General features: G+C 36.0%; 1 protein-coding gene across 4 annotated transcripts in view; it reads left to right on the plus strand.

Moving 5' to 3' along the window:
• Nucleotides 1-2,089: 2,089 nt before the first annotated feature.
• The window catches only part of LOC113038582 (rho GTPase-activating protein 32-like), a 103,981-nt gene continuing 84,836 nt past the window's right edge, over nt 2,090-21,234 (plus strand). For all 4 annotated transcript variants that reach the window (XM_026196105.1, XM_026196106.1, XM_026196107.1 and 1 more), the window contains exon 1: nt 2,090-2,593. The gene's annotated coding sequence lies outside the window, so the exon portion shown is untranslated. The remainder of the gene's footprint in view (nt 2,594-21,234) is intronic.

A 21,234-nucleotide genomic window follows, 5' to 3' on the forward strand; every position in this document is an offset into this window, starting at 1 on the left:
TTATTTTCTTGCTTTTTTATTTTTATTTTTTGATAGAAAAATGATAATAATGACAAGGTTAACCCTTTTGGTAGCTTCAGCATAGGTTGTACTGATGTAATATATTTGCACCATTCACAGTGTCTTTTAATTTCATTTATAGACTCATTTGCAGATTTTCACATAACAATATGACCTCGTTCAGAGTCAATTTAAATGTCATTAATATTCCATTACTTTCCACTGATGTAGCTTTCAATACACTCTCAGCATTTGCCTGCACAGAAACTAAAATTAATTAAACATCAAATTGTACTTTGAGATCGTAAACAATACCAGGATTGTATAGTGTGTCTTTGTTATAAAATATTTTCTTTGCAGAATGTTTGCTTTATAGTTGATACCCCCAAAATATAAAATTGTCATAATTTCCTCAAATTCATGTTGTTAAAACAAATGACTAGTGATGTTTCAGAACTGATAATCTATAATGTGTATGGACACAATTTTCATTTTTATTATATATTACTGGATGAATGTTATCTGACATGTTGAACAACACATTACGGAATGTGCTCATCCACTTTGTTCTGTATAATTTCATTGCATTTGCATTGTTGTCACTGCTGTCCAATAGTTTTGCTTTATCTTTTTGATGTGCTTTCATGTTTCAGATAAATGAAATTTGAAGCGGCACCCATAGGGTTAACTCTGTTACCTCTCTTGTACAGTGCTCTTATTAATTGCACCGTTCTGTAATGATTGCCCTTACATTATGAGTTTCAATCAATACTTTGAGTGCTACGGTTTTTCATTCTCCAGTAGCTCTAAAACAGCCACACAACCTCCAGTAGCTAAAACAGCCACACAACCTCAGACACAGTGGAGCAAGAAAAATATGCCGTTTGTTTAAAAGAAAAAGATAATCAGAATTGCTTTATTCATCAAGACTAAGGTTATAGATTTTACATGTATAGTTCAGATAGAATAGATACACATGGAGCTGCCAAGTATATAAATAAAGACAAAATATATAATAATAACTAGTAAAAAATAAATATAAAAAAAAAAAGACTACAGTAGTAGATACTGACCTCACTCTCAACCCTTCGGTTCACATCACTCAGTACTGGTACAGCTCATTGACATTTTCAGATGCTAGACTCATGTAATTTTTTCCCTGCTTCAAAAATGTTTTGTATTTTGATATAATAAAAGAGACAAGAAAATGACAGTATACTTGTGTGAGCTTCTTATGTATCTAAAAGACGGGGGTATATTATTTCTTTATACTATACCTGTTACATTTTTGGGGTTTAATAAAAAAAGTGTCAACAATAATAGAAGCAAAAAGGCAAGACAAAGGTAAAACAATATACAGATGATAAGCTATCAGTCAGAGTATAAAGATATAGCTTGGGATTTTAAATATGTTTGCTTATTTTAAGTTGGTAATGTTAACAATACCAGTTAAATAGAACAGCAAGATTTAATGTATGCCTAACCTGATGTGCAAATATAATTATTTGATATGTTCTGTCTGATTATGGTGACAGTTCAGTAAATGGAGCTGAAGATCAGTTTTAAAGCATTTGTAAACCAAATTCATTGATTCATTAAAGTTCATTCTAGATTTGTAATTATTTACAATAAATATTCAACACATTATTTATGTATCTGATATTTCTTTCAGATTTGTTGCCTGTTTAGTCCTAGTACCCAAGAATCAGTGATTTGTGTGTTAAATTTGCTCCTTGTTTCAGCTGCCATGTGGATAGGCTATAACAAAGTGCTGTAGGCCTAAGTGTAAATAATTTTTTTCTGTTACAATCATGATCTACACTTACTGCATATATTGCATTATAGGACCAATGTAGGCTACATGAAAGCTTGCATAATTAACAGGCTACTGTAACAGTCATGGCCCGACAGAGATTATGTGCCAGTATTTAGAGAAAATGAGCACAGTACGACAATTTCACCATGTTAAAACGCCATACATCGAGCCCTAACAAGAAATACTCACAAAAAGGGAAATAATGAATGATATTGCCCTGATAATATAATTTGGACTTCTGCGCCAATCGCACTCATGTGGTCACGGTGACGCGCATGGGACAGCACTGCGCGCTCACGGTTTTAAATGTTGAACCGAAGTCTCCTGTGGCAAGCGGCGACGGGACGCGTGGACAGCAAACCTCTCTTCATTTATTCGCTAACATTAAAATGGAAGGCAGATATGTGACAGATGTAGTTATGTATTCAGTCATATTTTTGTAAAGTTCAGTCAGCAACGCCGCGCGAACAGCTGGTTGGTTGTAGCTAGCAGCAAAGCTAGCTCGACAAACCCCTTTCCCCACTAGAAGATTTTTTTTAATGAACCTTCATAATTTCATCTCTCTGAAGTGCAGTTCTCTGCAGCACAATCCTGTTTCTTGTGGACTTTTGCTCTTTCTCGTTTAAATCTATTTGATTTTACGATGCGACTCTCTGGCACCGGGTTTCTCATCTGGCTCGTTGCTGCGGTCTTCGTGGATCACTGAAGAGAGCGGTGCTGAGCCCCACTGACACCCCCGTATTAATTTACTCAACTATTTACAGTGTTCTACAACCGGTAAGTACATAACCAAAGCTGTTTACAGTTATATTTATTCATAACTTGCTTGTGAAACGCCTGCACGAGCGGGGAAAGTGTAGCGGCTTGAATATGCGTGCGCGCGCACGTGCTCTCCTATAATAAACTCCACTAAATAGCTGTACATTAAATAGCTCATGTTTACAGGGTGACTTTATCTGGACTTTCCCCTATTAAGTGTCGATATACTGGTGTGCATTTGACGTAGGAATCGATTAGGTTGTAATATTCACGGTCTCTGGGAGGTGGGCTGTTTATTCCGACTCCTACTTTTAAGGGTGCTTAAACTTAGCAGTGTTAGACTTATCGTTAAATCACCCGGTAAGATGAAATATACAAAGAAACAAAGCCAATAAACGAATTGCCTTTCATAAAGACAGTACGTTTCTTGTTTCATACAATAAGATGCAAGCAAATATGATCACTCATGACAGGGAGCCACATCTTAAAATGTAAAAGGCAGCTATATAATTTATTTTATAAAATTCTAAATTACACTGTAAAAAAAAATATCTAAATTAATATAGAGAAAATGTTTGTAGTTTTGAAAATGACATTCGTTTAAACTCATAGCTCTGTATATTTATAGTGCTGTATTTATTATTATTTATTTATATATATATATATATATATATATATGTATACAAATCAGATATACACCCAGATGTGTGTGTTTATGTGTATATATATTTACACTTGTTCTCTGAACATTTCCACAGAGGCTTTTCTTGCAGCACGGTCCCAGTTTAAAAACCTTTGGTCTATGCAAATTAGAATACATGTGCCCTAACATTCAGAGCTTGCTTTTCTTTTTGCACTCACAAATCAATATTTTCAACAGTATACATGTGCTAGACAGTGAAGAATGCTCTCCTCTTGTCTACTTTGCTTTAGAAACATTATGTGAATCCTGAATTGTATTACAGTCTCTCAAAGATTCCCAGACTTGACTTAAGCTTGTGGAGTCAGCTGGAGGTATCCGTGTGCATAATAAAGCAGCTCTGTGCTCTTGGTGCCGCTCAAAATATTGATTTTGGTGATAAAATTACAGCAGTATGTATATCTTGTGTTATGATACAGGTATCATTTATTTTATTTTTCTGCACTCGTCTCTTTCTTAGGGAAGCCACTTCCAGTCTGGTCTGATACTCTTAAAGGGATAGTCCACCCAGAAATAAAAACTGTGTCATCATTTGCTCACCCTCATGTTGTTCCAAAAATGTATGACTTTCATTCTTGTGCTGAATACACACACTCAGAAATATATTTTGAGAAAATAACTCAACAGTTTTGGTTCCCCTTGACTTCCATTGTAATTTTTTCCCCATGTTTTGTCATGAAGATTTGATTAGCTGCTAAAGCAGTGAGCTGTTATTGATTGACACAGTGGTTGTATGCTGCTCATATTTCCTCTCATCTTTCCAATTTCCTGTATCAGCTAGTATGCAAATTCCATGCCACTCTAACAGAAATTATTTGGAGAACATTGAATACATTTACATGGACAACAATATTCTGATTTTAGCAAAATTAAGACAATACTCTGCAGGGCTCCAGACAAAAAAATCGAGTAAAAAATATAAAAAATATTTTTGCTTGGGAGGCAAAATTATTTTTTAGGTGCCACAGAATAAATGTGTTTTATTTTATTAGTATTATCATTATTATTATTATTATTATTTACATTTTAACATTTCAATCATACTGTCATGTTTATGTCTCATCTTTCTTGACTTTATCAGCATTTTAATCCGTCTTGTAGATGACCTGGGAACTAAGGTTCACTTAAAGTGGGGAACTAAATGTCTTTTCCAACTTGAAATATACAGTCACAAAGCATTGTTTTTTTTTTATCTGTACCAATATTGTGGTCCATAAGCAGCACTTGGCCATTGAGTGTAGTCTGGGCTCCTCAATGCATCCTGTAAATGTAGTCATACACTCTTAAAAATAAAGTTGCTTCATGATGCCCTAGAATTTTTTTTTGTTTAAATGGTTTTATAAAGAACCTTTAACATCTGAAGAACCTTTACATTTCACAAAAGATTATTTGTGGCAAAAGAAGGTTCTTCAAATTATAAAAAGTTGAGAAAGAGATGTTTCTTTGACTGAATGGTTCTTTGTGGAACCCAAAATGTTTCTGTGAAGAACCTTTTAAGCACCTTTTAAGTGTATTTCTTTCACACTTTCAGTCAGATTTTCTCAATTAGTAAAATACAGTTAGTGAACAGCAAATGATGCGATTGGAAAAACATGAGTAAAAAAGGCATTACATGCAAACTTTGAAGTTATAACATGTAAATACATAGGCCTAGTCGCCAGTCGTGAGCTCAGCAAAAACTTCACTCGCAATTTAAGAATTAAAAAAACTGTTATAAGTTTGTTCGTAAAATAAAAAATTAAACACCCAAAACTGCATATGGCACCATAACGAAGTTGAACTATTGCCACGTTTCCACCGCAGGAACTTTGCCCAGGAACTAGGGACTTTGGCCTGGTACTCTGTGTTTTCCCCCCGCAAGAACCAGGAACTAAATAAAGTTCAAGGTAAAACAAATGTCCCCAGAAAGTCCCTGCTGGCAAGGTGGTACTTTTTCAAAGTTCAGGAACTTTCGGAGGCGGAACTTGGGCGCTAAACATCCTGATTGGTTGAGTTCATGCAGCATTGGTTGAGTTCAACCACCATTTATTCGGATAATTTTCAAAATATTACTGTTATTGTGTCATGAAATGTAATTTTAAAAGTATTTCAGGAGAGAATGTAGTTATTTAAAACTCAAATCTGTGGTTTATTTTTAAAGATAGCGCCTATTTAAAAATGTGTTTCGCCGATCTCGGAGACGGTGAGCTCCACGCGATCAGTTGGAGCTCAGAACTTATGTATCCGCCGAGAGCAGCCTTACCTCGGCTAGACTGATGTGTGCCGCTGGCTCTGATGTCTCTTTAGTGGTTAAACATAAAATATAATTCAATTTGGGTAACTCTAACAGGTTATCTTTGGTCTGTATTCAATTTATCTACATGTTAAAATGAAAGTTAAAAAAGGCAAATGTAATGTATTTATTGTAAATGTACAGTGAGGAAAATTGTAGTAGCCATGGTCAGCAGACTGATGTTATCAAGTACGCGGACATCACACTCCCGAGTCGAATGCACAAAGTCTGAACTACCGAGGATGCACATCCAAAATCAGCGTACTTTGTATTGAAACGCGCGCAGACCTACGTCACCAGTCTGTTTGCCTAATCTTCCCGCTACTTTACACCGCGGTGGAAACACAGAAAGCAACAGGTCTGGGGGGAAAAAAGTTCCTGATACAAATGTTCCAGGTAATTTTGGTGGAAACGCGGCATATGTTTATACGTGAAATTCTGGAGGGGATGTCGGATGTTGTCATGTGATGACAATTAGAGATCGACCGATATGGGTTTTTCTATAGCCGATGCCGATGTTTAGAGGTCAGGGTCAGCCGATGGCCGATATGTGCTGCCGATTTTTAGGGCCGATATCTTGGAGTTTTCCCCTTGATTTGCATGCTAAAATGTCACACTAATAATAAGTGGATGCACAACACATTTTTTCTAAACCTATCATAATTTATTGAGCACTGACTTGAACCATCTCTTCATTCATCTTAATTTAGTGCACTGCACTGTATTAAAATAAAAAAAAAATGTATCCAAAGTTAACCAAACAAATTAATAAACTGACCAAGTATTAAATATATAAAACAGGTAATATATATGTATGTATATATATATATATATATATATATATATATATATATATATATATATATGTGTGTATATATATATATATATATATATGTGTATATATATATATATATATATATATATATATGTGTGTATATATACATATATATATATATATATATATATATATATATATATATGTGTATATATATATATATGTGTATATATATACATATATATATATATATATATATATATGTGTGTATATATACATATATATATATATATATATATGTGTATGTATATATATATATATATATATATATATATATATATATATATATATATATATGTGTATATATATATATATATATATATATATATATATGTGTATATATATACATATATATATATATATATATATATATGTGTATGTATGTGTATATATATACATATATATATATATATATATATGTGTATGTATGTGTGTGTGTGTGTGTGTGTGTGTCAATCATTTACATAAAAGTTTTAGAGCATTTACATTTATCAAGTAGAATTTTTCAAGTTTGTTGGAACATAAATGTAAACTTAAATATACATTTAAATAAATACAATTTTAGAAATAAAAATCAATTAAACTGAAAAATAAAAAAAAAATAAATATATAAAAAATAAATAACAGTAGTGCTGCAAAGACACTAGCAACCAGCAACATTTGTGTTTGGTATAAATGACACAGAACATCTAAAGTGCATTCTAATTTCGAACTTACATCGCAGTCTGTTCATTATTAAAATAAAGTAGAGTCAACCAAACATTTAAAAAGTTACACTGGTCAGTTTAAATACACCCTATACCAGTCCTCTCTGCTGTTATTCAAAGGACGTTTTTGCTCATGTGAAGAGGATGATTTTTTCAGTCTAGTTTACATTAAAATAAATATTATAGTTTAACATTCAGATACATTGCGAATATGGAAACATTTGGATATGTGCAGAACAAGACGTGAGCAATAACCTCCAAATACATCTAGTCAAACCCGCGCTCGCTCGTCCTCGTATGGACTTAGTGCACATGGCATAATATCTTCTTTTTAACATAATAATAAGGACTTCTCATCTCCCAGTCTGCTGTGATGAAGTGAGCAGTTATCGTCACAGAGCTCTCCGTCCCCCTGGACGTCCACCTCTCTATCGTGAGCGCAACAGAGGATGCTCGGGATAGTTTATCCACAGCTTTTTTTTTCTCCTGTTCATAAAGATCTGGCACAATCTTTTCACTCTAACCTCTTTCCTTCATCATTATATCTGACAGGGAAGCCAAAATGCGCGGGGCGTTCAAGCTCCTCCGCTCGGCATTATCACTGAGTGTGGACTGAACATGCGCAACTTTTTTTTTTTTTTCCATAAATCAATCCGCGGGTCACGCGTATGCCGAACTGAAGATATTGATCGAAACGGATCACGGATCAATGATGATCCGTTGCACCACTACTATAGTGTCATTTGAAAACATTGCAGTAGCGTTTCAAAATACAACAACGAGCACCACGAAGCCATTTAAAGAGGCGCATTCAGCGGTCTCCTTGACAGAAAACATTCAGCAAAGTAAAATGATCTCATACGTATGGCGCGCTCTCTTCATTTTATCAAACGATCATAATCACATTTATTCATTTTACAGTCCTGCTACTAGCATTTTATTCATACTAAAACCCCTTTAATTCAGGTGAGAAAGCTTTTTTTCCAAGTGGCTTTTGCACATAATAATACCGCTGCAGACGCATTTTGCAGCATTAAGGTTATTACTTGATCATTAATTTAAACTACAATCGATCATGGAAATTATCAAATATTGACATCCCTAAATACAAATGAGTTGGATGGAAAACTGGTTATTGTCTGCATCAAACCATGCTTCCGAACACATGTGATTCACCATTCTGGGCAGCTTCGGGACAGCTGTCTTTCCGAGCGCGGTGCTGTCTGTGAGCGGGGCGGAGTAACGGAGCACTCAATCACGCTGCAGTGTTTGTGAGAGCTGACAACTTCTCCACCCCATTTACAGAGTGAAATTCTCTGACTACCTTTATCTCCCAGGTTTGTTGTTGAATCTTCCAAAAGTTTTGGCTCGGGGTGCTTTACATGCAGTGGCTGCAGCAGCACTTTCCACCGCGCCAATAACGCGGGGCTGCCCGCCGACGTGCCTGACTTTAAATCGGCGCTACTAAACACGGATATCGGCCGATGCCGATATATTAAAAAATGACAAATATCGGCCCGATATATCGGCCGAGCGATATATCGGTCGACCTCTAATGACAATGACGTGTGCCATTAATCGATTGATGTACTGTAACATGTAAAATGGGAACATGAAAGGAACATTCTAAAAGCAACTAATGTAAACACCCTTATCATAATATTATCTTAGAACAAGCTAAATAATTTTGATTACTGTTGTCCATGTAAATGTAGTCAGTGTCATACATTCTCTTCAACTTTGATAACAATCAATAACACATTATTTTTTTTTTTTTTATGCCAAAATGTCTATAATTTAAGATACGGTGAAGATAAGCATCCAAACTAATAACAGCCAATGTGCTTGTACACATACGTTGCACATTGCCTGGATGTGATTGGACTGAATTATTATTATTGTGTAAACCCACCGGGACCAAAGCAACCACTTCATAGAAGAGCTCTCATATTGAATTCATTTTTGTAACGCACTGTTGAAGCATTTCTTTCCCAAAAGGCATGAGATCAAAGTCTGATTTCATTAGTTCATCTATTCTTTAACTCAGATAGGCAGTGTGGGATAAGATATTGATATCTGACCTACATAACTAGTGAAGACACTCCCTGCATGAATACAAATTTGTAAGGTCATTACAAAATGTGCTGCATGTATTACTCTTGTTGGAGAAATGGAAAGGTTTGGAATGTTTCCATCCAGACATGTGATTAGTCTGTCATCCTGTTAGATGTTTATGTGTTAGGAGCAATGCATCACTGTAGAAGATGGGAAGTGTGTTATTACAAGTTTGTTGGCTTTCTAATGCCTTTGACTTCACATTTCCTCCCTCCTTTCTTTTTTAATATTTGCAGATGTCATCTAGTCTTTTCATTTGATTAATATTTAGCCATTCATAAATGTTTGTCATGAGCTAAAATGAATGTTCAGACAAAAAGCCAGCAGGTTTAGGTTTTCTGTAATATCCTCAGACCATTTTAAATGGCAATGAATCTCTCCGTAGACTATGCTTAATTTGTGTTGGTAAAAATGGCATATGTGATTCAAGATGCAGTGTCAGCCACATCAGAATGATACGGGGTGTGTTGTAAAATTAGTGTTTGATTCTCTCCAGTAGCCATCTGTTTTCCTTATGTGGAGGGGTTTGCATTTTTTCATGTGTACTTGGTGAATGCCTTCAAGTCATCACACTGCTCTGCGAAATGAGGAAAGAGTTTAAATATTTGCATTGAAATATCAAAGGGTCTGTGTTTCTTCATATTTTTCTCTATCTTCACATACATTAGTGGCTGATAATGTGAGTTTGAGTTAATGGCCTTGAATCTCTGGATGAGGACAGCGTTTGCTTTGTAAGTCTATGCAAACACATGCAAAACAGTATGACATAAGGCATTGCTGTTCAGACAGCCATTGTGGGGAGGTAGATATTATACAAACCTTTCTCTCTGTGGCTTTACTAATGTGATCCACCTCTCTGGAACAAACAGTAGTTTCTTTTAGATAGGAATTCATTGATAGTTTCAGTTGAATGGGCATGTTGTCTTAGAGAGCAAGGCTAATGCAAAGTTAGCCCACTTCTACAAGACTTAAATTCCATTTAGGGTATTCTGACATAGTTGTGAAAGTTTGGCTAAGAAATCTCGATTGTGTAGTGAAGACTGTTTAACATGTTCCAGACACAAGACCTTTTTGTACTAAAATATTGTTCTTTGTAACAACTAACCAATTAGTTCTGCTTGAATTGTACAGGGCTCTCTGCTCGGTCACGGTCAGATGTTACATTTTCCAACAGGGACTTGAAGAAGCATAGTGTATCTGAAGATAGAGTAATCTTGGCAGGGAATATGAGTGCTGTAATTGGGCTGCTTATTTGAGAGGGTTTAGGAGAACCTCAGAGCTGAAGGATGTTTGAATTAGGCTGACGCATTGCAGCTTAACTAAACAGACAAATCAGTCTGGCATTGAGAAAACATGAAGAAAAGGCATCGAGCAATGCACTGTGCAAAGAACTAAGTCCCCTTTAACTACAGGGAAATGTGTACTGTACTCAACATTATCATTATCACCTTCTTTCCTGCCTAAAGATGCATTGTGTCAGCAAGTAAAACATGCTGTTTACCTGTTTGTGTTAAGCTTTTAAAACACTTTGTATATGTCATGATGGTGGGAAAAGCATTCTAGGCACTTTGCAGAGCAGTTTCATTAATAGTTGTGGATGCTTAGCTTAAAACACTTGGCGTAAGTTCAAGCCTTAGCTGATTGATATGAAGGCTATGTGCTACTCATCATGTTTTGCTTTTACAAACCAAAGAAGTGAATCTGGATTCTCAGGACTAAAGGGCTTGTTCTTTCTATAATGTAATGGAGTGTAATGTAATATAATTGTTATATTACAGTTCTTAGTAGATGTAATTGGGGTTGGGCCAACAGATGATGTCATCGTCCATCTGATAGACGTGATGTTAAGCTGACATCGTGATTCCCCTGTCTCCTGCAATCCACTGCGTCCCAGTTCTGTGTTCGAAAAATAAATGAAGTGTACTACAGAAACCCTAAGTACTTTTTACAGCAATTATATTGCTGGGTAAGTATAGGTGACTGTATATAAATTGTAGGGCTGGACCAGAATATTTGATTATTCAAATATTCGTTCGATGGGTTGGCATTTGATTTTCAATTTTGAGATTTAAATATTCTTTTTTTAATAGTTTTTTTAACACCTGGCATCTCCCGAAAACGGTTCTCATATTCTTGCTTGAATACAGCTGCTTTTTTGCTATGGGGACCAACGGTTCTACAAACTGTCAGGTTTCAGTTACAGTTGTATTTCCACGTGAGCCTGGAAGTGTGCGGCATGATTACAAATTGTTCTCGAGCTGTGCTATTAGAGTGCGTGTGCGTGACGTCACCACTCTGTTGCCTTGCTACCGGTTTCTCCATAGCTGGCTAAGCGGCAACGTGCTATTTGATCAAACAGCCAAGTAAATAGCTTTGCAGATTTCAGTATAAAAAAGTAAAAATGTTTGAGACCATTTGGTCTGTGGAGGAAACATTTGGGCTTACTGATATTATATAACTTTCGTCACCTTCTGTTTATTTTATTTTTCACGTCAAGAGTTGTGTAAAATTAAAGATAAAAAAGGAGTTCCAAAAACAGAAATATCAGATCATCGTCGGTATCGCTGTTTATTTTACACTTGCGTTACCAAGGCAATGACTGACACATTTGTGTCGCCTTCCATGGAGCTCCGTTATCAGCACCACACCCCTAACTCACCCCCACCCCCCTCTCCAATTAAGGTAAAAGAGCGCAAAGAGCAAATGATCTTGAAACATATAAAGGTTCCTCGAGGGAGAGTGGTTTAACACGAAGTGCTAAGAAACTGTTAGTACACGTTATCTTTGTTTGCGTGCTGTTATTGTTATCAGACTGAGGAACAAACTTTCATCCGAGAATGTAGATATTGTTTCTCTCAGAACAGTGTGAACACAATAAATTTAGGCCGACTTGGGTATATGTAGCATACGTTCTGTACTGTAATTGGCACAGTCTACTTGATTTTTCTGTTTGCGCTGGTTTTCAACCAAAATAAAACCTTGTGATTTAACGTAATGTTGCTGTAGAACATTGTCGTGAAACGGCTAATCATAAGCTTGTTCAGAAATCATCACAAAAACTTGATAATTAAAAATGTCTTTGTCATTAAATCTCATTTAAATAAATATTTGAATAGACATATTTTTATGAGCCCAAAAATTATAATTCAAAATTTATGGAAAATGCCTAATGGTTAAATTTCTAGTGCCATATGATTTCTGCGAAAAAACAGATGGGATTGTGGAGTCCATTTATAAAAACATAATTTAATCTATAGCACGGAATGCCAGGGAATTCGTAAATTTTTGGAAGAATAAATCAAAAGTATATCTGCCACTTAATTCGAATTGCGATATAAACTATTGTCTGTGAGTATTATAATGCAAAAAGACTGTTTAAATATGAATCTTGCATGTTCCGCTTGCCTCTGTGTTTTTGAATAGCGTAAACGTGTATATATATTTGCAATTAGGGGTGTGTGATATGACGTTTTTTTGATCGTGGACGATAAAAATGTCTCCACGATCAGCTTTTGAAGAAATATCGTATTATCGTGCTAAAGCACACATTCTATCAGCTACAGTTCTGGCGCCTCGGTCATATGCTGTACAACGTCACATCATTCACAGCAGTGTTAACTTAGCGATAGAGTTACTCTCTCATAAACTTATAAGTGTATATTTTAGATGCGTGCTGGTCTTAAAGGGACAGTAGGCCTACAAAACATGCAGCCTACTGTCAAGGGATCACCCTAAATGTAATTTATGTCATTATTTAGTTGCTGTCACGTTGTCCCAAACTCGTATTAATTTATTTCTTGTGCTGAACACAAAAGAAGATATTTTGAAGAATAGAATGTTCCCTGACAAGCCGAGCCGCTTAAACTAATATGCGAAACAAATCTATAAACTAGGGCTGTGCAAAAAATCAAATGGGATTTTCATGCGCATCTCGTCAGAAAAAGCACTCCTGTGATTAGTAGTATATCTCCAGCATGTGTGTTCAGATCAGGGTTGCCTGGTTTGGCAATGAATCGCCTGTGATTTTGAAAGCAATTTTGTGTAGATTGTCAGTGAACTATGGCTGTCAAGTCCGTGGTTGTTTTTCATGTTCGTGGGTTGAAGCATCCCCAATAATGTGATATTAAGCCCCTAAAATGCACATTTTATCCTAGGGAACCCCGCCAAAAAATATGTATTTTATCCCCTGGCATGTAATTTTTATCAGCAAACCCCCCCACGTTTGGGCTAGTTTTGAGAAGCAATTAGGCAGGTTTTGTTGTGAAAACCTGGCAATCCTGATCATCACAGGAGTGCTTTTACTGACGATGAAAATCGCATTAGATTTTTTGCGCAGCCCTACTATCAACTATGTCTTACTAGTTTTTGAAAGCCTTAATAAGTTGCTGTGTACCAAATATAATTATAATAAATATTGAAAATTTCACTAAATCATCACATTAGAATGATTTCTGAAGGATTGTATTACAATTCTGCTTTGCCATTGCAGGGAAAAAATATATTTTAAAATATAATACAATAAAAAAATAGTATTACTGTGTTTTTGATCAAAGAAATGCAACCTAGGAGAGCATAAGAGATGTTTTTGGAAAACATAAAAAAATCTCACCAACCTCAAACTTGTGAACAGTAGTTTATATGTATTTTCCAAAGTACAATAAACCCATTATTATTATGCTGTTCATTGGGAAAACAAAGCAGCATTCTGTATTTTCCTAAAAGTTCCAAAGTGTTCTTACTGCTTACATAACTTCGCATTTTGGCAAATGGAACCATACTTCAACTCATCCTCTCAGAGATTGAAAAGTTTGCAATTTCATCAAAGGCTTCATTGTGTGTGTACAATCAGTGCTGCTACACACAAAGCCTGGGCTGAACTCTAACCCCCAGCTTCGAGGGCTAAGGACGCATTGTGCAGGAATGAGGGCTTTGTCATTCAAGGCTGCATGTCCATTAATTGCTGGAATCTCATACATCGGTTCATCCCCTGACCTCTACACACTATCTGAGCGAGCGAGTTTGTGCTGAGCATGAAAAGCATCTCCATTGGTCTTCATTCGAGATGCTCTGGAATTCCTTATGGATTCTTTGCATATAAACAGTTCCCACATTGAGAGAGGTTGTTGGAGAACGGCCAGGGAATTCCTACAATGGTGGATAATGAGGAAGCCTTGACAAAAGAAGCTCTCATTTGCTATTCAATTGGCAACATGGTGTGCCGAGGAGCTCCCGTGCACAAAACTGTGATACCTTGGGAACGTTCGCAGAGTTTATTACAGTTCTCTTTGAATGTATGTACACACTGTAAAATGCAACCTGAATTATAGTTTTTTTTTTTTTTTTTTTTTGGTTCCCCTTCATCATTAAAACTACTTTTGATCAGTTTGAATTTGTTCAAAATTAAATTAAATGCAAAGTGCTTAATTTAGGCAATAAATGAATCAAGTAGTGCTGCAGCGTTGCGTCAACGTCATCGATTATGTCGACTACAAAAATACGTCGACGTGTGTGAAATGCATCGATGCGTCACGCTGTTAGTTTACATCTCGCGTAATGGCATACTGGGCCTCCATTGTGAGGCATGTTTTCACTGACTTTCGGTTCATTTTTGTACTCCTGTTAAAGACAACACGGCAGAAAGTGCAACGTTTTGTTGATATTGTGAGTGCACACAAATAAAAGTAGACCCTTTGCAGTAACGAATGATGTATTATTCTTACCTCTATGAGCAAAAATGATGGTGTATCCACTAGAGTTGTGCCGATAGACGATAGTATTGTGTATCGACGATAGTCAAAGATATCGACATAAGCAGATTTCTCTGTCGATAATCAAAACGATATTAGGCTCATTTTCCTATTAATGTATTATATTATAATAATAATTATTATTTTTACTTTTTATTAGGCTGCTTATTATAATTCTATCTAAAAACTATCCAGCATTTTCACTTCAGCACCGCATTTCTCTCTCTGTCTTTCACACACACGTACACACACACGTTTGTTTTTGTGAAAAGTAGGGACATCCCATAGACGTAATGGTTTTTATACTGTACAAACTGTATATTCTATGGCCTTTCACCAATCCTACACCTAACCCTCACAGGAAACTTCATGCATTTTTACTTTCTCAAAAAAACTCATTCTCATTCTGTAAAAATGGGGACATGGGTTATGTCCTCATAAGTCACCCTCTCCTTGTAATACCTGTGTCATACCCATGTCATTATACAGAGTTGTGTCCTGATATGTCAAAAAAACAAGAGTACACACACAAACTTGTTGCTGAAGTTGTCCGCTTTGACACAGATAACTCGTTAAATCCATGAAATGAAAGATAGAAAACGAGGAGTTGGTGTCCCAAACATTTAATGGCTGCTACACGGCAACGCGCTCTTCTCAAACATAAGAGATTAACTCTTTCTTGCCGTTACAAATAAAGTAAAGACAAAATTATAACAAGAAGGCAGAGCGAACTTATCCATAATGCCTCTCACGTAGTCCTTCTCTTTAAAGACGGTCCGGACTGCTGTATGACTGATGCATCAGTTCAATTCAACTTTATTCATAATATATATACTTAGCTGTTTTAAATACTTTTTATTTAACGTGTTCGTTTATGCCCAATATTAGTGTTAAACTGCTGGACTTTAAATCTACTATTGATTTGCACCGTTGACATTTAGACTGATAATTTCTGTGCGCAGATGCAGCCGTTTTTTTCACAGGATGCGCAATATGACAGTTGCATTTAAAACTAGCTGTTTTAAATACAGTATTTTTATATTTAACATTAGTTTATCAGTATGTTTGGAAGTAAGTTTTTTCGATTACTGGTTATTCCATAGGCTCTCTCTCGCTCACCTGCGGGGTTTAAAACACCAAATAGTTATGCTATGACAAGAACAAAGAGTCCCTCTCTTGCTCCACCCATGCACGATAATATCGTGTATTGTCGATCTCACGTGCTGACGATTTGAAAAATGACCATATCGCCCAACTCTGAAAAAAATACACGCTGGTGTCTCCATGTACTGAAGCGTCTCCACACAAACTACTGGATATAGTGCACATTTATCTGGGTCTAATGTTTAAACATTACTTACAATTACAACTTTTATATCTATAGATTTTATTTTAGGCAGGTCGTGATGATTTGAGAAGGCTACATTTATCAAACATAGGCTCACTGTCTGCCGCTGGCCGCTTGGTTGTTCCTAAAAAACAAAAAAGAATAAAACTAAAACTTATATTTAACAATAGTAAAAAGGCTCCAAACATAATGTTTAATTAACTTAATAGTTAACGGTTAACCAGTTAAAATGAACATCCCTAGTTTGCAGAAGTCTCTACGTTCTGCCTCATCACTAGACCTGTTGCTATTAAAAGCACCTTTTTAATTTATACAAACAATCTTGTGCCTTGATCAGCTCCTGAAATCACTCTTGATATAAATTGCTTTTGTGATTGTCGTATTCAGCGCAACCTTTTAAAGCACAGCAAACCTACCGCTTGATGCTCCAGCTGTGGGAAAGAGCAATTTGAGGAATGACTCATCTGTGGAGAATCTTCAGTCTAAGTTCTGACAGCTCATTCTTCTGTTAACTCTAATTTGACTGAAATGCAAATGGATGCTGCATACATCCTGCATGCTTTTTGTCTGTTCAGTATGTTATGCCTGGTGTGTCGATATTAATTTGAGCGTTAGTGTTGGTAGAATTAAGAGCGTACAGCATGCTGGCTTTTTTCAGACTTGACAACAAGCAACAAGCAGTTAGCCCAAAAAAAAAAAAAAAAAAAAAAAAATTGTTCCAGTACCTTCTTGAAGGATATTCTTTCTGATATCCCTATTTAGGGATCACCAATAAACAAGGAGACTGATGACATTGGGTAAAAATATTAAAATTTTGTTTCTCGCCCTTTGGCACGATTTCTTGGGTCTCATTTATAATTCCATAGATTTCATCCTAAAATTTAATGTAGGCACAAAAGCTAGATTTTGCATACGCCCAAAAGTTTTCAGATTTATAAAACCATGTGCACGCAAGAACCTGTGCAAAAATTTCTTTATAAATCCTCTTCAGGGGAAGATTGTTCGTATGTGCATTTCCACCTTATCTCCTCCCCGAAATCACCATATATGGAGCTTACAACGCCTTGTTTTACTATGCATAAGTTCATCTGCATATCATTTACATGCGAATTCTCATGCACGTGACATCATGTTTAACACAGAGACCGTAGGGAAACAGTATCCCTGCTATGTTTTAGAGCAGGGGTGCCCAACCCTGCTCCTGGCGATCGACTGTCCTGCAAAGTTTAGCTCCAATCCTAATCAAACACCCAGGAGCAGGGTTGGGCACCCCTGTTTTAGAATAAATACATGAAAATATCCATAAAAACAAAATGGTTTCAAATAGTTCTCAGATATTTTAGATGATCCCATTCTTTTACACTGGCCAAATAGAATTTCCATTATTTCAAATTAAATGTATGCAGTTTTGATGATAAGAAAAACATATTTTAGCTATTTTAGTGGAAACCGATAAACGCATATTAATTGCAATGTATTGTCTGATTCGGCGCGTCACTGACAAAGTATTGTTAAAAGCAAACATGCAAATCTTACAGTTTTCTCCTAGTTATATACTTCAAATATAGTGGAATTTTTTGTACAGTGGAATTGATTGTACAGTAATCCAGCAGTGTCCGGCATAATATTGCAGTAAGTAGTACGCATCATCGATCATTGTTCTCGCTAAAATATTTCTCATAACATGTGGTCTGTAGTTTAGTTTAAAGATTAATTATTGTGCACCTATAGCACTCCTTGCTTAAATAAAAATAATGTCACAGGAAAATTGTTTATTGTTGATGAAATTATGCAATTGTTTGTAAAATTATGTAACTTCAGTGTATATCTTTTATGCAAGTGGAATAATTAATGTAAATGTGTATATCGACATGAAAACTGAGTTTAAAGTTTACTTCTGATTTACTCACTCCATGAAAAACAATTCGTACGCATGGTTTACAATGTCCATGTAATTTACAATTTACGGAATTTTTTTTTTTTTTATAAATCCCGAATATGTGTGTAAAACTATTTCTATGCCTATTTTGTGCGTACGCAGCGTTTATGAATGAGACCCCTGGTCATTTCTAAAGCTCTTTCTGATTCTGATTTCTGAAGGATTGCAGAGTAATTTGAACAGGGAGACTTCAATTCAAACAGTATGTGCTGCTTCAGATAATCTCTTGCACCTTTAATTGGATTGGGATGTGAAGATTAGGTCAAACAAGGTCACTCTGTAAATGTTAAGCTGTTTGAAGTGTCATGAATGGGCTGATGACAGATAACTTGTAGATTTAGCTTAGGGCGGAAGTATTTAAATGTTAAAATTAAAAACAAACTAGCTTCACTGAAGGCATTCTCATTATCCTGGGCTTAAGTGTTGTGTATACACAATGTTTAAGATATACCAGGCCTATTCTTTGAGCAGTGTTTGTTTAGCCAAGTAACTCATTAGGCAACCTAGACATTTTAGTTTATTGTATTTACTATTGCACTGGTAATTGCTAACTTACTCAAAGCAGTCAGAGGTGTAACTTCTGGGTTGTGCATTTGTATATATAGAGGATGTGCCAGTAGTTATCATATTCCACAGAGCTGCTGTTATATGAAATCTTTTTAGAGCAGCACATAAATTAAAATGGGCAAATCTTTAAATTAAAATGTGATACTTTAAGTTAGAGTGATGTGGTAAAGAGCTTTTGCTGTGATCTTGGATTTTTCCAAACCCTTGTAAATCTTGAGTGAAACCACGCCTGACAGAATTGGGACACACAGAGCAATTTAGGATTGGAAGACAACGAAGAGCCTCCTAGACCAACACTGATGTTATCTGCTATCTCTGTTAGGAGCAGTTTCATTAAAGGTGAAATGTTCTGGCTTGCTTTGCCGAATGGCCTTTTCCACACTTTATTCCTAGTTTAGTTTGCGTTTCGACTGCCAGAGGTGTTTTAGTCATATGCAGGATATTCTGGGTCATATCTGAGCCCTTTTAAAACGGCAAGATCTAACAGTCTGACAGAGAAGATTGCTCTTGTATTTTTTTTTGTTGGACAGAAATTTGTCAAAGTCCTTTTGTCTTTGATCTAAACACCCTTTTTCCTTATAAATATTTCCTGGTTCACTCTGAAAATATTGTTTAACAAAATTATTCTTGTAAGTTCTTCATTAGGTAAGTTGTGCATTGTCTTTCTAATCAAGCTGATTAGCCCTTGTAAATTTTCCCAAGACTGTTGGATTGAATTTGAAAATAAATGTCATAGATGCAGAAACCATTGGCTTTCTGTTCCACACCAATGAACTGCTTCCTGAGGACATAGACCTGTGATACTATGGTTTGAGACTCATAAATTAATTATTAAAGACTGAATGTATTAATTATTCATATGCACATTCAGGCAATAACAGCCATCAGTTAAATCTCATTGGTCCACTCTGGTTTACAGTGTCAGGTAGAATTCTTCCTTTGACCTTTTCAAACAACGTTATAAACCGTCGCACTGATATATTGAAAGCACATATAGTGTATTTGTAATTACGACATTAATGTTGTTCCAGGATAGCTTGTTCTGGCCAAATTTGAAGGTTGCCTGCATGCAAAATCCTAGAATACACTTTGCTGAGTGTAACTTATCAAAGATGATGAAGAAAAAGGAATCAGAAAAGTCTAAGAAAAATGCAGTATTTGTATGCTTATAGAGGATTTTTTTTCTTTCTTTTTTTTTTTTTACTTCTAACTCTCCTGCTAATGTAGTGTTCCAATTTTGTCACTAAGTTCGAAGGCTGCAAGTGTAGGCAGCAGACAGCAAAGGAGCTCAGTAGTGTTGCTTTCGTCAAAGAAAATGATGAGATAATATCATCATCATTATACCTTTATCACGTGATGAAAACAAGATGCAACACAACGTAAATGCTGGTCATGTGACGATGACTATAATTAAATGTATAATGCAATATTGTTAACTAATAAAATGAGGCTTAATGTGGTTTACAAAATAAAAACTATGCTAAAATGTCTCTTCATTTTCATTGACCAAAATGAGTTGAAACTAAATGTTATAACGGTACTTCGTCTCGTTTAGTCTCGTTATTATTATTTTGCAGTATTTCTGTTTCCTGTGTCTCACTTCAAGGGCTGCATCAGGTCGCACTGCGCAGACGAAGGTAACGTTATTTCCTCAAGCCCCACTCGCTGCATTATTTAGAAGACGACAACAATCAAAGTTGATCATGATTTATACTTTCATCTGGCTCTGCTGATTGTGAGTGCACCTTTCCAAACGGACGAGGCTTTTATACTTGTTGCGTTCACTGTTGTACTATTCTTTGAAACGACAGGGGAGCGACGGAGAGTAATTGTCCTCTAAAACCATCGGGAATCACTGGTCAGAATAAGTCATTTGCCAGTACAAGTCATTGATATGAATAATAATAGATAATTTCTTTATTTACAAACTTAAAACAATTTTAAACTATTAACGGTATTGCAGTCTCTTTTCTTTGCTCTTGAAGTGCACTCGAGTAAAGTTTACTTTCTTTCTGGAGTGCTTCCTAATGCCACAGGCTGCCCTATGTTCTTTGATCAGCTGCTGGCACTTGACACTGGCACTGAGTGATCGTGGCTGTTGTCGGCCAGCTGCCCGGTGTGAGTGAGGAGCATCAGACTGATTTCATTCTGTTCCTGATAGATGCAGGACCTCCAGACATTTCTCAAGAGCTTCATTGATAGGGTTTGCAGTGTGCTCGTTTTTTTCTTTTCTTCTTCTTCTTGTCCCACGCCTTTCTCAAACCTCACTTGCATGCTCACCCACACCAAGTTGTGTTTTTCTTTGTGAAACTGCAAAGGCCGTGAAAAGTGTTTCCCATATTTTGATGTACATTGCAGATAGAGAGCTGCTTGTTGGTTCAACAGTAGGCCTATCTCAAGGGCATCTCGTGGTGTTTTTCTTGCTCGCT

This window comes from Carassius auratus, chromosome 21 (genome assembly GCF_003368295.1).
Source record: "Carassius auratus strain Wakin chromosome 21, ASM336829v1, whole genome shotgun sequence".
In the NCBI taxonomy this organism is placed as follows: Eukaryota; Metazoa; Chordata; class Actinopteri; order Cypriniformes; family Cyprinidae; genus Carassius; species Carassius auratus.